The sequence below is a fragment of the Octopus bimaculoides genome, chromosome 14 (genome assembly GCF_001194135.2).
Source record: "Octopus bimaculoides isolate UCB-OBI-ISO-001 chromosome 14, ASM119413v2, whole genome shotgun sequence".
Classification (NCBI taxonomy): Eukaryota; Metazoa; Mollusca; class Cephalopoda; order Octopoda; family Octopodidae; genus Octopus; species Octopus bimaculoides.
The window spans coordinates 15,122,216-15,136,577 of NC_068994.1; the positions used below are offsets into that span (position 1 = coordinate 15,122,216).

Below are 14,362 nucleotides of genomic sequence, written 5' to 3' on the forward strand. Positions count from 1 at the left end.
GTATATATATATATATACATGTATATATGTGTGTGTGTGTGTCTTTGTTCCTACCATCATTGTTTGACAACCAGTGTTGGTGTGTTTAAATACCTGTAACTTGGTTGGCTGATTTTGGGTTCAGTTCCACCTTGTGGCTAACTTGCACAAATTGACCCAAAACCTTATGAGTAAAATTTTGTGTGGAAGTCAGTCAGGAACTGTCAGGCAATATATATATAATCCATCACCTTGTTTACTTAACACTTGACTTCTGGGTGCCTTCCAAGATATCTACTCTGTTATAAGCATTTAGGCCAAGTCTCAGGTCTTGAAAACTCAAGACATGGATCAGGGGCACCATTCTTCCTTCCTCCATCACCAAAAGTTACCGAAACAAGTCTTATAAATGAAAAGGATCATTTAGAGTAAGATGACTTGTCCAGTATGTGTGGGGTAAGTAGGCTTGCTTTAAAACCAATCTCAACTCTTTGTTCTCTATTAGATTTTCACTATGTTGTTGCTGGTGTGTGGCACAGGTGCAGGCATGACTGTGTGGTAAGAAGCTTGCTTCACAACCACATGATTCCAGATTCAGTCCCACTGCATGGCACCTGGGGCAAGTGTCTTTTACTATAGCCTCGGGCCAACCCAATCCTTGTGACTGGATTTGACAGACAAACTGAAAGGTCACATCAATGAAAATTTGAAGCTATGAAATAATACACAATTTAATTCAAAACAATATGGATATACATTACATTTGACAGGGTAATCTGCATGCTAAAGGATCTAGTGCTAAGTTTGCATTTCGTGGTTTTAAGCTATTGAGATAAGTCATTGTCAGAGGTAATAGTTTCAGAACACTCAGAACCTGCTAGAAGCCACAAGGTGAACTCAGGCTCATAAAATTTGGTATATTATCAAAATACTCAGCAAAATACCTATAGTGAATTTGATCTCAAACTGTATTTGATCCACATTCATTTCATATTATACTATATCAGAAACATAAGTTTGTTTTCTTTTTCTTTTTTGTAATGAAATATTTTCTGTGGCTGCCTGGAGGTTCCTTTTGTTAGTTCACTCATCAAATTCAGTTGTTCTCAACCATTTCTTATGTGTGGGCCCCTTTGATTCTTATGTTACTTGAGTGGACCTTCAAAACCATTTGATATTTAAAAAATCCTATTTTTTTATAGCTGCATACCGTAAATCCTTGAGTATAATCCGCATTTTTTCCCCAAAATTTAAAGGTCAAAATCCCTAGTGCATACTATATACAAGGTTAAAAATGAAAAATATTTTCTAAGCAATGTCTGAGTCTCTATTTGCTGTCCGGCAATGTTTATTCAGACACATTTTGTGATGTCGGGCACGAAAATACCTTAAGCTGTATTTATTTTTCACTGACGTTATTAGTTATTTCTTTATTTTCTGCAAACAAAGTGCACAAAAAAACTACACATTTGCATTATGTTATATATACAATAATAATAAAGGACATTACCGTATATATGTTTACAAACCAAGGACGTTATATCGACCTCCTTCACTCAAGTTAGAGAAGGGGTGCTTATTATACACAAGGTTTAGGTTTTTCAGAGGTACAGCCCGCTAAAAGTCCCCTGCGTATTATACTTAAAGGCAGACTATACTCGAGGATTTACGGTATTAGGAATTGCATTAAAAAATTGTTGATATTTTGTGCATTGTACAAGCATAACCAGTTCATTGCACATAAATTTTAACAACAAAATTTTATATGAACTCCAGTTGAGAACCATTGATCTGAGGGGATGCGCAATGTTTTTTGTTTTGTACCTGTATTTAAAAGTGCAATGCAACACCTGTAAGATTGGTGTAAGATTGTGTGATTTTGTGTAGGCAGCAATTTCAACTGTCTGTCAAGGCTTAAAGTTTCATGTGTTAACGGTAATCTTCAGCTACCATGTATTATGTACTTTAGATTTGATTTCGCCCTGAATTAAATCAGACATTACATTCACTTCTATGCCATGTGGATTGGATGGTTACATGAATATATTCATAAAGTGTTCAATTATTTTAAAATTTTATTTTCCTAGCATTAGTCACTGTATTGGCAGTTTTGCTGTATTTAATCTTAATCCAGTACTAAGGACTGTTGTCTTCTTGTTCTTAAGATTCTTCACCAATTACTTCTTTTATCTTTTATTGGACTGCAACCATGCTGGGGCACCACACTGAAGGGTTTAATCAAACAAATCAACCCCAGGACTTATTTTTTTAAGTTTAGTACTTGTTCTGTCGGTTTCTCTTACAGAAACCACTAAGTTATGGAGAAGTAAACAAACCACCACTAGTTGTCGAGTGGTAGTGTGAGACTTACAAAGACACACAAATAATATATATATATATATATATCATTTAACGTCCGCTTTCCATGCTAGCATGGGTTGGACGATTTGACTGAGGACTTGTGAAACCAGATGGCGACACCAGGCTCCAATCTGATTTGGCAGAGTTTCTACAGCTAGATGCCCTTCCTAACGCCAACCACTCTGAGAGTGTAGTGGGTGCTTTTACGTGCCACTGGCACGAAGGCCAATCAGGCGGTACTGTCAACGGCCACGCTCAAAAGTCCTTACACATGCCGTGGGCACAAGTGCCAGAAAGGCGACGCTGGGCCCAGGTGCCATCACGATTTCGTTTTCATATATATATATATAATGGCTTTCATACACATTTTCCATCTATCAAATTCTCTCACAAGGCATTGATCAGTTTGCGGCTAGAGCAGAAGACAATTAATTGCCCAAGGTGCCATGTGGTGGAACTGAACCTAAAACCATGTGGTTGCAAAGCAAGCTTCTTCATCTCGCAGCCATGCCTGCACCTATACTTGTATTTGCTTATTTTGGTGTTGCTACTCTGGTAGATATGTAAGCTTGCCATGGTTTTTAAGCTACATTCCTAACAAAAAATAAATAAATAAATAAATGAAATAAAATAAACAGGCAAAAAAGAAAGAAAAAAAGTTAAGGTGGGGGGCGGGTTGAGAAATGCAGTAAAAGCTTTGTGTGAAGAAGCAAGAAGGTGGTGGTGGAATAAATAGACGAAAAGTCGGATGAAAGGGAAAGAAAAGGTATATCAGCTGAGTGTGGCTTGGTGGTAGTGTCATAAAAGGTGTGTTAGCGGTAATAAGAAAAAGTAAAACATACTTACCTGGCAGAATAGCAGTGTCATTATTATTATTATTATTGTTGTTGTTATTTATACTTTTTAAAAATTTAGTCATTACTGAAGTTAACAAAATATAGTCATATGACACATGCTTAAAAGAAGGAACAATTATCTACATTTTTAATGAATAGCAAATAAGACCAAAAAAATTTCTTTTTTTTTTATTACATTGTTTCATCTGTCAGGGTTTCCTTGTTTATTTGTGATGGAGGAGTTTAGTGAAAAGTTAAGGAGCTGTAATTGAAGGTGAGAATGATCGTGAAAGGTAACCTTAGGAATAAAGTCATATTGCGTCACAATGATATTTATAAATGAATATTTAACACCCTTTTGTTACCAGATTTCTGTTGAAATACACTGACTTTATTCAAATTAATTATGAAAATAATCAAGAATTTAGTAAAATAACTTTGTCAAGCATGGTGTTTGGCACATAAGTAAATATAAAATTTTGATTAGCTTTTTAAAACAAAAAATTTGTATCATTGAACTAGGAAGCAATCTTGGGTGGGTTGGTGTCAAAAGAGTTAAACATTGCCTAGGCGCTTTGAAATCCACTTTATCAAAACATGCTTCATGTATTCTCATTCTGATGGTGTACACTACTTAGTTTTAAAATAAAAGATGGTGGGGGAAAAAAAGTACTATAGAATTTTGTGGGTATGTTTGCTACCGCTTGAAAAGAAAACATTCAGTTCTGAGTAGAAATGTTATATACACTAGTGTATTTTAGTTTAATATTTTAAAGGTTTGTTTTTAATTAAAAAAAAAAAGTACTTTGACCATTGATGCTATATTTTAAGATACTTTTAATGTTATCAAGTATATATACTCAGTCTCTAAAATTCATTTCTAGCCCTCAACAAGCATAGAAAATATATGAAAATATTACATCATTCAATTGACCAGTCAATAAAAGTGAACATTTGTTTGTAATGTGAAAAACTTAAAATGAATTCATTGAACATAGAACACTGACTCTTGAAATCCAATATGGATTAAAATATAACCTTTTATGTACTCATTGATATGAAGAAATGCAGACCAGTATTGGAAAAAAACATTTGACACTCAACAAATGAACCATTGAATAGTCAGGAATAAATGGGTAGAAAGGACGGTGCATACTTACATACATGCGTATGGTTGTTATATTTTAATATGTATATTAAGAAAACAAGTCAGTTGAAATATCCACTGAGCAGAAAGAAAATCATTATTTGATTTACTGTTTTCATTACTGTTATCATTGTCATATTACTAGCCTTTCAGTTAATTTATATTCTAGTAAAAATGTTTGGAAATCAATCTTTAACCCTTTCTTTGACTGTAATTAGAACCTTATCAGTCACAAAAATCAGGAATTCCAAAATTAAGGATTCTTTAAAAACATATTTTGATACTGTTTTCTTCTTTTAATATTCATCATTCAAGAATGATCGATTTCATATACTGTATTTGATGGCATAAAAGATGTGCAGGCATATTAAATGCACCCTAATTTCTGCAGCACATATTCAGGACAAAGAATTTTCAGAGCATTAAAGCATGTAATATTTCAAAGCAATCTTGCATATCGGACCTGGAGTGATTTATTAAGACATCTTTTTGAGAAAAAAAAAAAGTGTGTTTTATATTCTGTCAAATATATGGTATGGGAATGATTTTAAGCTTTTTGTCATTTTGACGGGATTCATTAAATTGATTATACCCTTAAACCTATGACACAGCTCCACATCCCTCAAAATTGACACTTTTGAAAATCGTACAAATGTGAAACTGGTTAAGTGCATTAATATTTATATAAATAAATATTCTTATACACTCTTTGTGCATGTTCAGCTTCATTTACCTCTTTGTAATATATATAAAATACTATAAATTTCATATTTTTATATTCTATTTCTCCATTCAAATCTAGGTTGGATAGCTTTGCATGATTATAAAAGATCTCAACTTTTATTATCAAATTAACCTGTCTTGTTTTAATAAAACAATAAACTCCAAGAAAACTAGTAACATATGATAGCAAAAAATAATCCTAATATTTACTACTTTAGTAGTCGTTTTCACAGGTTATTGATAGAACCTCTGCACTTTTACTCTGAACACAATTCCCATTTCTATGATTGTTCACTTATCTACTTTTCCTTTTTCACAAACTATTTAGTGCAGCTTTCATTTCATTTCTCTTGACCTTTTAGCTGCTATCTTTCCTAATCCTCTCGTCTCTTTCAAAAGAGACAAAAACTTGGCATTATCTTAATTAGAAACTGTCCTTCATGTAAGACTTAGTTTGTTACTTTTAAAGGCTCCTTTTCTGCATATATAAGTGAAACTGGGCATTGCTTAGGCGACCATTTTTACATACACTGTCTTGGTCTTCATAATAACACCCAAGCAATCTCTAAACCCAAAGTTAAACATTTTAATTTGCCATCACAGCTCACCTTTTCATTTGCAAACATGAAGATAAACTAGGTTCTTCCTAGATAACAGGTGTTAGTGAACATTTTACATTCTCTTAATTGAACTATATCTCCCCACTACCACCACCACCACTTCTGAGTAAGTAATATCCCACCATCACGTCCTGTACTTGTTTCTGTTGTTCTTTGCTCTCGGGTTAGCCTTGATTCAGTCCTGTTAGATCAGAATCTTTCTGGCAATGATTGTTCAATGAGTCCTTAGTAATTAAAATGTTGACTTTTGATTAGAAAGTGATTTGGCTGTTGTTTCTGGCATGTTGATAACATCATTTATCGCTGTACATGGATGTTATATTTGTCTGTGCATATTTGTGTATGTATGTATTATACAAGGTTGGCCAAAAGTCACCTGACAGTAAATCAAAACCATTTAATTCCAAGATTTATTTATGTTTAACAACTGAATGAATTTAATAAAAGCATCTAAATATGAAATATCATGAAAATTGCTCAAACTGAAGTCCTTCTTGAGCAACACATTTTTCCATTTTAGTCAATACAGAATTACAGATAGTATTTATGGAATTTTGGTTTACCGTCGGGTGACTTTTGGCCGACCCTGTTATATTAAAGTAATATGTATTAGTTTGTCTTTCCGATATTCTCTGATATCACATTCAATTTCATAAGTGGCTGAGAACATCTTATTAAACTAAAAAACATATATTCATACATACATAAGCAACTATGTATGGATACACACACACACTAACATATAGATGTAAATACAAACAGATATATGCATAAATACATCTAACATATTTACAGAAATACAAATACAAGACAATGTACTAAAATATTGTCATGCAGTGGGATAATTTATAACTGCTACTTTTGATACTGGTTGTCCAGTGTTGTTATTTCAATTACTAAGATACACTGAAGTAAGATAAATCTACAGAGAAAAATTTAGTGAAATACTGTGAAAGACAGACAGTGAGTGAAAAATGTGTGTGTGTGTGTGTGACAGCTTGCACCTTATATCCATATCTGGTTATTCAAATTTCTTGTTTTTGATCACAAGACTTGATCTGAAGGGTGATATAGGTAATTCCTTTGTTTGGAATATATAGACAAGTGTGGGAAATCTGTGTGGTGATAGTAGGTAGTTAGAAGCAGAGAAAGAAAATCATACATTTTTTTAGTAGTCATCAGAGAGAGTGGGTGGAAAGGCTTTTATTGACGCCTATGTGCTGGTTGACCTTTGGAGTTATCCTGAGAGCTGGTGATAAATTGTAAGGCGGCAAATTGTGAGATCAAGTGCCCATTTTCACTTCAGTTATACGCATTTCTGTGAAATTTTAAAACAGCTAGTGTTATAGAGGGTTCAAAATTGTTATGACTATGTAGTCATGAAGTTATATAAGAGTAAATACATATATGATTGTCGAATCAGGACTTTTTTTTTCAAGTGTACCAGAATTATGCAATATGAAATTACCTCTGGAATAAAGTATCAATCTAAAGATTATGAAATTCATGAAATCATTGGCATGTCTAAAAGTAAAGAATCAAAATTAGGTTAAAAACCGAGGCATACTATAATTATACTTTGTATGTAGCTGAGCAGTTCGTGTGTGTGTGTAAATATGTGTATGTGTAGTATAAGTATTTGTTGGAAATAAGCATCAATAAGTACCCCTTTTCCAATGATTACAAGAAAAAACCTTAATTTTCTGTTACATTTTCCTCTAACCACTGACTGTGTGCACTTGGGTTTCCTATACATTTGTCTAGATATTCTGAATAGATCATCTAAACTAGTGCTACTCAAAGTCGTGGTCTGCAGGCCAGTACCGGTCTGCAAGTCATCAGCTGCCGGTATGCAGCAAGTTTCCAGAAAAGAAACGAACATTATAAAATGTTTATCAAATGCTTATGTAATATTGTATTATTTGTTTACAAAATAAATATAAGATAAAAAAAAATTGTCAACTTTTATTATATTCATTATATATATTGTTTCCAGTATAAATTAATATTACTGAGAAATATTACCGGTCCCTGGCACAATGGGGAAAAAAAAACTGCTGCTATGCTACATCAGATAGTTTGAGAAGCACCGATCTTACCACTTTGTATCCAGTCTAATGGTTGAGAATGTGAAATTCAAACAACTAGATGTGAGGTATCAGTGTGTGCTGTTTTGAAATTCATGCCTGCATCTATGTACACTATATGAAATTTCCTGGTTTTTCAGATTTCTCACAAGTGGAGAGTCATTTTCTGACTGACAAAACCGATTCTAATGGTAATTTAGACATTAGCAGGGTAGTTTTGTATGTGTACATGCATATATGCATGCACATAAAAATGTATGGGTGCAATGTGAATGTCATTGCATATGCAGATCTTATTACATGGTGAACTTCTTGGATGTTTTATACATGTTCCTTTGATAGCTTGTTTCTGTAACCTTCTGATAAGGTAGTTTCTTTCTGGTTTTGTAAAACCCAGCTTCTCTCGATAGGTAGTGATACAATCAGTCACATAACCAAATATCCCAATAATTATTAACAGAAATCTAAAATTACAGAAGTAACTACAAATTTCACGAGCACAGCATTGATATTTTCTGCCTTTCATTGATCTTTAAACATTACGTGGATATCTGCTGGGCAATTGATTTCAACATCTGTGCATTGTTACTTCCCTCTGTCCCAGATTGTTATGTCTCGTCTGTTACGCATGCATTTTATGGAAGTCTTTACAAGGTTATTTCACCAGTGTTCTTTCATATTTGTGGTTATATCCTCCACATCACAGTAGCTTCTTGTGTATTTGTTTCCTCAGGACTTTCCTGCATAATCCTGTTCTTCATATAATATTCTTGCCAGGACACCATGAATATATGTGTGTATGTATACATGCGTTTGTGTGTGTGCATATATGGGGACTTGTATGTGTGTGTTTGTATATGTACATAGTTATGTGTATATAGTGGGTGTATTTATATATACAAAGTGGTGTATGTACATATATGTGTTTGTATATGTATACTTACATATGTACATACATATAGCACTTAGGTATTATCTTAAAGATAGCATTTTGGCAATAACCTAGGCTTTTAAAAATAGATTCTTCGGTTTATACTTAGGCATAAGAAGTAGGATTAGTGACAAAATGCTTCGTTAACAGAATAAATTACCAAGCAAACCTAAGACTCATTGATGTAGGTGATTGGCTATAAACATACATAGATATTGTTTAGCCTGCAGATGTGCTCCAGCTAAATGGATATGTAGGAAAAAAATCTTATAGCCATGATTATCTGTTTATATACATACCAAGTACCATAGTTTTTAAAGTGACCTTTCTTTTAGAATGCGTTTAATGTGCGATTTATTGCAATTAAGCTCCTATTTGTAAATAGTCAACTACATAGTGGCTCCTCTAGTTGTCCTTCAGTCTCATATTAGACCTGTGTATATACTATATCTAATTTTTTAAAATTTAATTTTTTTCTTTGTTTAAAAATAAAATGTTATAATATGTGATTTTGATGGAGACTTGGCTGCTGTTTTTAGTATTTTAAAGTACTGCATGGCAGCTCCTTCGTTGGTTCATGGGTATTTTATTTATTGTTTGATTCCAGATTATCCCTAACTAAACATAACTTATGATAAAAGGCCTTGCACTGGTGCTTACTCTTGTTCCTTTGTCATTCACAGAACGCAGGACATCAAGAGCTATATCTCCTAATGTGTCTTACTTTCCTTCATGGTGGGGTGTAATTTTACCTGTCTAAAAACCAAATGTTATTTGTCTTTGTGTCCCATTACTGACCAGTTTCAGAAATAGAGATCAGTGAAATAAACTGAAATACAAAGGGTTAGGTTGATGTTGAATAAAACTGTGAAAGAGAAGCCCCAGCAGGGATCGAGTCCGATGGTTATAACAAGTGAAAGAATGAATAAATGTATATGCGTATGTAAATATGACAAAGAAAGATGGAGAAGTTGGGGGAAATTATTTTGAGTATGCACGAGATGATTTTGCAAGGTATTTCATAATATATGCTTGTGTGTGTGTGAGAGAGAGAGAAAGCAGGAGGAAGAGAGACAGTTGGACTAAGTCTGAATATATTTGATGGCTATGTTTGCTGCAGTGGAAAGTGGATAACATCCAGTTTGCTTAAATGAGTGCCTAGGAATTCTTCCAAACACATGCATACATGCCCAGACACTCATACATACAACGAACACAAATGTTGAAAATATATACATTGCACTAACACTTCTTTCTTCCACTGCCGTCGTTCTACTTCTGTCTTCCCATCTTGTATTGTTTACTTTAATTTTTGCTACTATTGTGCAGGAGATGTGACATTTAGATCTACTGTCGTGATGTGATTGTAGAATTCAGAATTACTCTGAGATAACCATGCACAGACTACTAAATAATTTTATCATAGATGTGTGTATCATTCTATCACATATGTGTTTGTCTATACATACACACACATATATATATATACACACACACACACACACACACACACACACACACACACACACACACACACACACACATACACATACACACACACATATAGTTACACACACACACACACATGTATGTATACATGCACACACACAGAGGCATGGCTATGGTTGAGGAGTTTGCTCCCCAACCATTTGGTCATGTGTTCAGTCCCAATGTGTAGCACTTTAGGCAAGTGTCTTCTATAGACTGAGGTTGAAAAGGGCCTTGTGAGTGGATTTGGTCAACAAAAACTGATAGACATGTGTGTTTATGTTACTTTAGCTAGACATCATCATGCAAGTTTCCAATTGCCCATGAAAACCTGTGAGGATTGGTGACAAAGAGGGCATTCAGTCATAAAAAAATCTGCCTGAAACAAATTTCATTTGACCTATGGGATGGATACACAGAAAAGTGGACATTTAAACAGAAGTGATGATGTTATAAACTTTGTTCAAATCATCAGCCAAAAAAAAAAGAAAGGAAAAAAAGATTGCCGGATAATCCAGCTTTTGAAGAGTATTAGATTCTACAGATTTTACTATGCATTTTCTTATGGTTAAAATTATTTTACTTCTTTATACATACACACACTGTTGTACATCTGTTGGTATTTCTGTATAATGCTTCCCTGTTGTCTTCTTTTACTCTATCCTCTCTTCAGATTATCACCACTTCCTCTGCTAACACTTGTTACCTTTACTCCCTCTTCTACTTTTTCCTCCCATTAATCCTAGTTTATAGTTACTTCATCAGTTGACAATTCTTTTCTGTCATAAAGGGGCCAGCAAGAAATGTTGTATTTCTTTTTCTTCCTCACAATATAAATCTTATCTCATTGCTTGTATATCTTGTTCAATATTTTACTGTTTCGGTTTTCATAAACATTCAATATTCTTCTAGCTCCTCAGTGAATATCTAACAACAATACTTGTTAAAACTAAGTGTAGATGCTGACATAATGAAAAGAAATTCAGAATTTTTCAATTGGTACTCACTTCTCAAATTCTTCCATGTAATTATTATATCTATATCCACATAATTTCTCTTTTCATTTCTAGATTTTTCGTGGAGTTAGAGCTTGCCATGATGCATACATGCATGCCAAATGTAAAACTATCTTCAGTAAATTCAAACTAACAAGACCATGAACCCTAGCCAAGTTTCTTCCATTACCCTCAAAGAATGCACCCCAGACTTAGCTCCCATACTCACCAAGTCTTTCATCCAAATCTTCTCTCTCTTCATGGATATATCCTGATCTTCGGAAACATGTTATAGTATTTCCTATTCGCAAAAAGTTGTTCTGACAATGTCAACTACCATTCAGTCACATTCACTGCCAATATCCCTAAGGTGATGGAGACAGCCATGAATAACAACTTTCTCCAATTTCTTGAATTTCTTCCCCTCTTTCTTGACTACACGTATAGCTTTCATAAAACCTGGTCCACTGGAGATCTACTTTCCCATATAACTGTTCATTGGGCTCTCACCTTCTGAAAAATTTGGTGAAAGCAGTGTTGCTGCCCTCACCATAAACAAAGCTTTAGAACATGTCTGGCATGCAAATTTCCTGTCAAAACTGTCTGCTTTTATGTTCTATTCATCTCTCATTAGCTTCCTGCCAGATCACATTATCATGGCCTGTGCTGCTGGCATTCTCTTCTATTCATGTCTATCAACTGTGGTGTGCATTAGGGTTCAGTCAGCACCACCCTCTTCATACTCTCCCTCCTGTACATCAGCCTATTTTTTTGTCACTTCCAATGTTCATTCTTACACAGTTCATACCATCCTTCATTTCTCCTTAACTTTCTGCACTGAAGTATCATTTTTATGCAACTTGCATAGCTTATTCTGAAGCTACATTGGAACAGTGACCTTGGAAACATTCTCCAAAGGGGATGTCTCAATCTTGTCTCCTTCAGCAAGAAGACATTATTGCTCTTCATATTTTATTCTGTTGATATCTCACTATAATTCTGTATTATTTAGGTGGAAGAGGGGGGAAAATAGCCTTTCCTGATTAGTTAGGTTGATATTTAAATCAATATTTAAATTTGGAGAAAAATGTGGGCAAAGAGGTTTTTCCAGAGTATTGCATTTCTGAGTAGGATAGACGGAGGAATGATTTTTAGTGAGTGAGACACAACAGGGATGGTGATGGGCTTACATACAAAAGCTAAAATAAGTATCAGTAAATGAGAGAGAGTACATTCATGGACTATTGGTGTGTTGGTGAATAAGCTTTTTACCTACCAAAAGGACACTTTATTTGGGGAGGTTTTTTTTCTAACACAATCTTGGTTATTTCTTTGTGTAGCAACAATGTCATCTCATATATGCAGTCAGCCTTCTAATGTGGATCACATTTGTGTTTTGTGGAAGATTAGTAAAATTGATTAGGACTAGGATATTTTTTGGTGCTGAAAAGAAAATCTTGACATGGTTTTGCTTACACTGTATATAGTAGTAGCTATAAAAGATTTTCATGTTTAATGATTTTGAACATTTTAGCTTATTATGTTGAAATTATATTATTAAATGTAATTACTTTGTTTAGTGAAGGAGACCAAGTTGTTTTATCATTAGATTGTGATTGATGTCTGGTGTGAGATATCTTGTTAACATGTGGATAATGTCTGCATGAAGAAGGTTAAGGAGTTGTTGGTGGTATCATCTGTGAAGGACTGTGTGGTTAGAAGTGACAGTTAGAAGGTAGTAAATGTACTAAAAGAACTGTGAGCAAAGTATCACCAAATCCTAAGTATATGACAATGAGTATCTGTTGATGCATATTTGCAGAAGCAGTCTGATAAGGACCTTCTAATCTGAGAACTGAGACATTTCATAAGCCGGTAACATTGCTAGAACATTCTTGTGTCAGATTTAGTTTTACTTATGTCAAGAACAACACATCCGTTTTAAAGTTCTTGACTTTAAGGGTTCATTGGTGTGTGATATAGAAAAGCAATCGAGGTCTATGGAAGTTGTACTGACAAAAGAGACTTAAAGTAGTTATTTATAACTCCCCCTATCACTTTTGAAAGGTTGATATTAGGGGTCAGTAGGATTATCACTTTTGAGGGTGGAACACACATGTTTACATAGATTTATTAGATACCCCGTAAAGATAGAAGTATTGAAATTTTTTAAAGATGGTAACAAGTTCAGAAGGGTATTTGTTTGAAGGTAATGGACGAAACATTACCAAGGGCTGGATGACTTTGGATTGAAATGACTAGAAATGGTTTTGGATTTGGCATCTCTTTTGCACATAGATAATGAGGAAGGTTGAGTCAATAAAGAGAATTCAGCTAGGATTTTGCTGTTTGTAAAATTAGGGGCAAGGCAGACAATAAATGCAGTAGCTGAAGTGTTGTTTGCAATGCCATTTTGATTGAAAATTACTGAATAAGGTTGTTATTGTGAACTTTCTAGAGGAGGACGGAAAGCACCAGTGACATCTGCAGGTCAGTATTTGCAAGAAAAGTGATGGCAGGAAGGTAACCAAGGGTCTGATCCCAATGTTTGCAATAGAGTGAATTTTACTAAAAGGTACTTCCAAACAGGTGTTATTTAGCCTGGCAGCATGTTAGGTCTGCTACCCCAAAGTTCCTCTTTGGATGGCAGTTGCACCTCGAGAAGCAACAGAGTTTGCCAGCCATATGTGGCAAAAAGTCGTAATTTACTTTTCTGATGGTTATCTTGCAGACATTGCAATAGTGTGTGTGTGTGTGTGTGAGACTTTGAAGGGGTATACAACACTTCATGTGTATAGTCCAAACGGAGCCACATACAAAGTATCTGGAGTATTATAGGTCGTGTTTGGTATGCAGAGAGGCATGTCAAGAAGGTTTCTCTATCTCAGATGAGTCAGGCTTGAAGTACATGTTCTACATGTGGTTATTAGCATGATACATTTTGCTGTTGTCAGTACTTAGACAAAACATCTGGCGTGAGAGGATAAAGAACTCCACAAAAGCACCAAAGGATCTAGTGTCAAACCTGGAGTTTAAATGCAGTTAAGTAATTACTAATACATTGTTGATCTCAAAAAAAAAAAAAAAAAAAAAAATTAACAATTTATCAGGAGCTACAGTATATTTATTGACCCCAGTATTAAACAGGTTGTCATACACTATTCAGAAACCCATCTTCCCAAGTTTGAATATATT

General features: G+C 34.3%; 1 protein-coding gene across 1 annotated transcript in view; it reads left to right on the forward strand.

Moving 5' to 3' along the window:
• Positions 1 to 14,362, forward strand: part of LOC106876365 (receptor expression-enhancing protein 1) — a 189,950-nt gene that overhangs the window by 17,758 nt on the left and 157,830 nt on the right. The window lies entirely within an intron of this gene.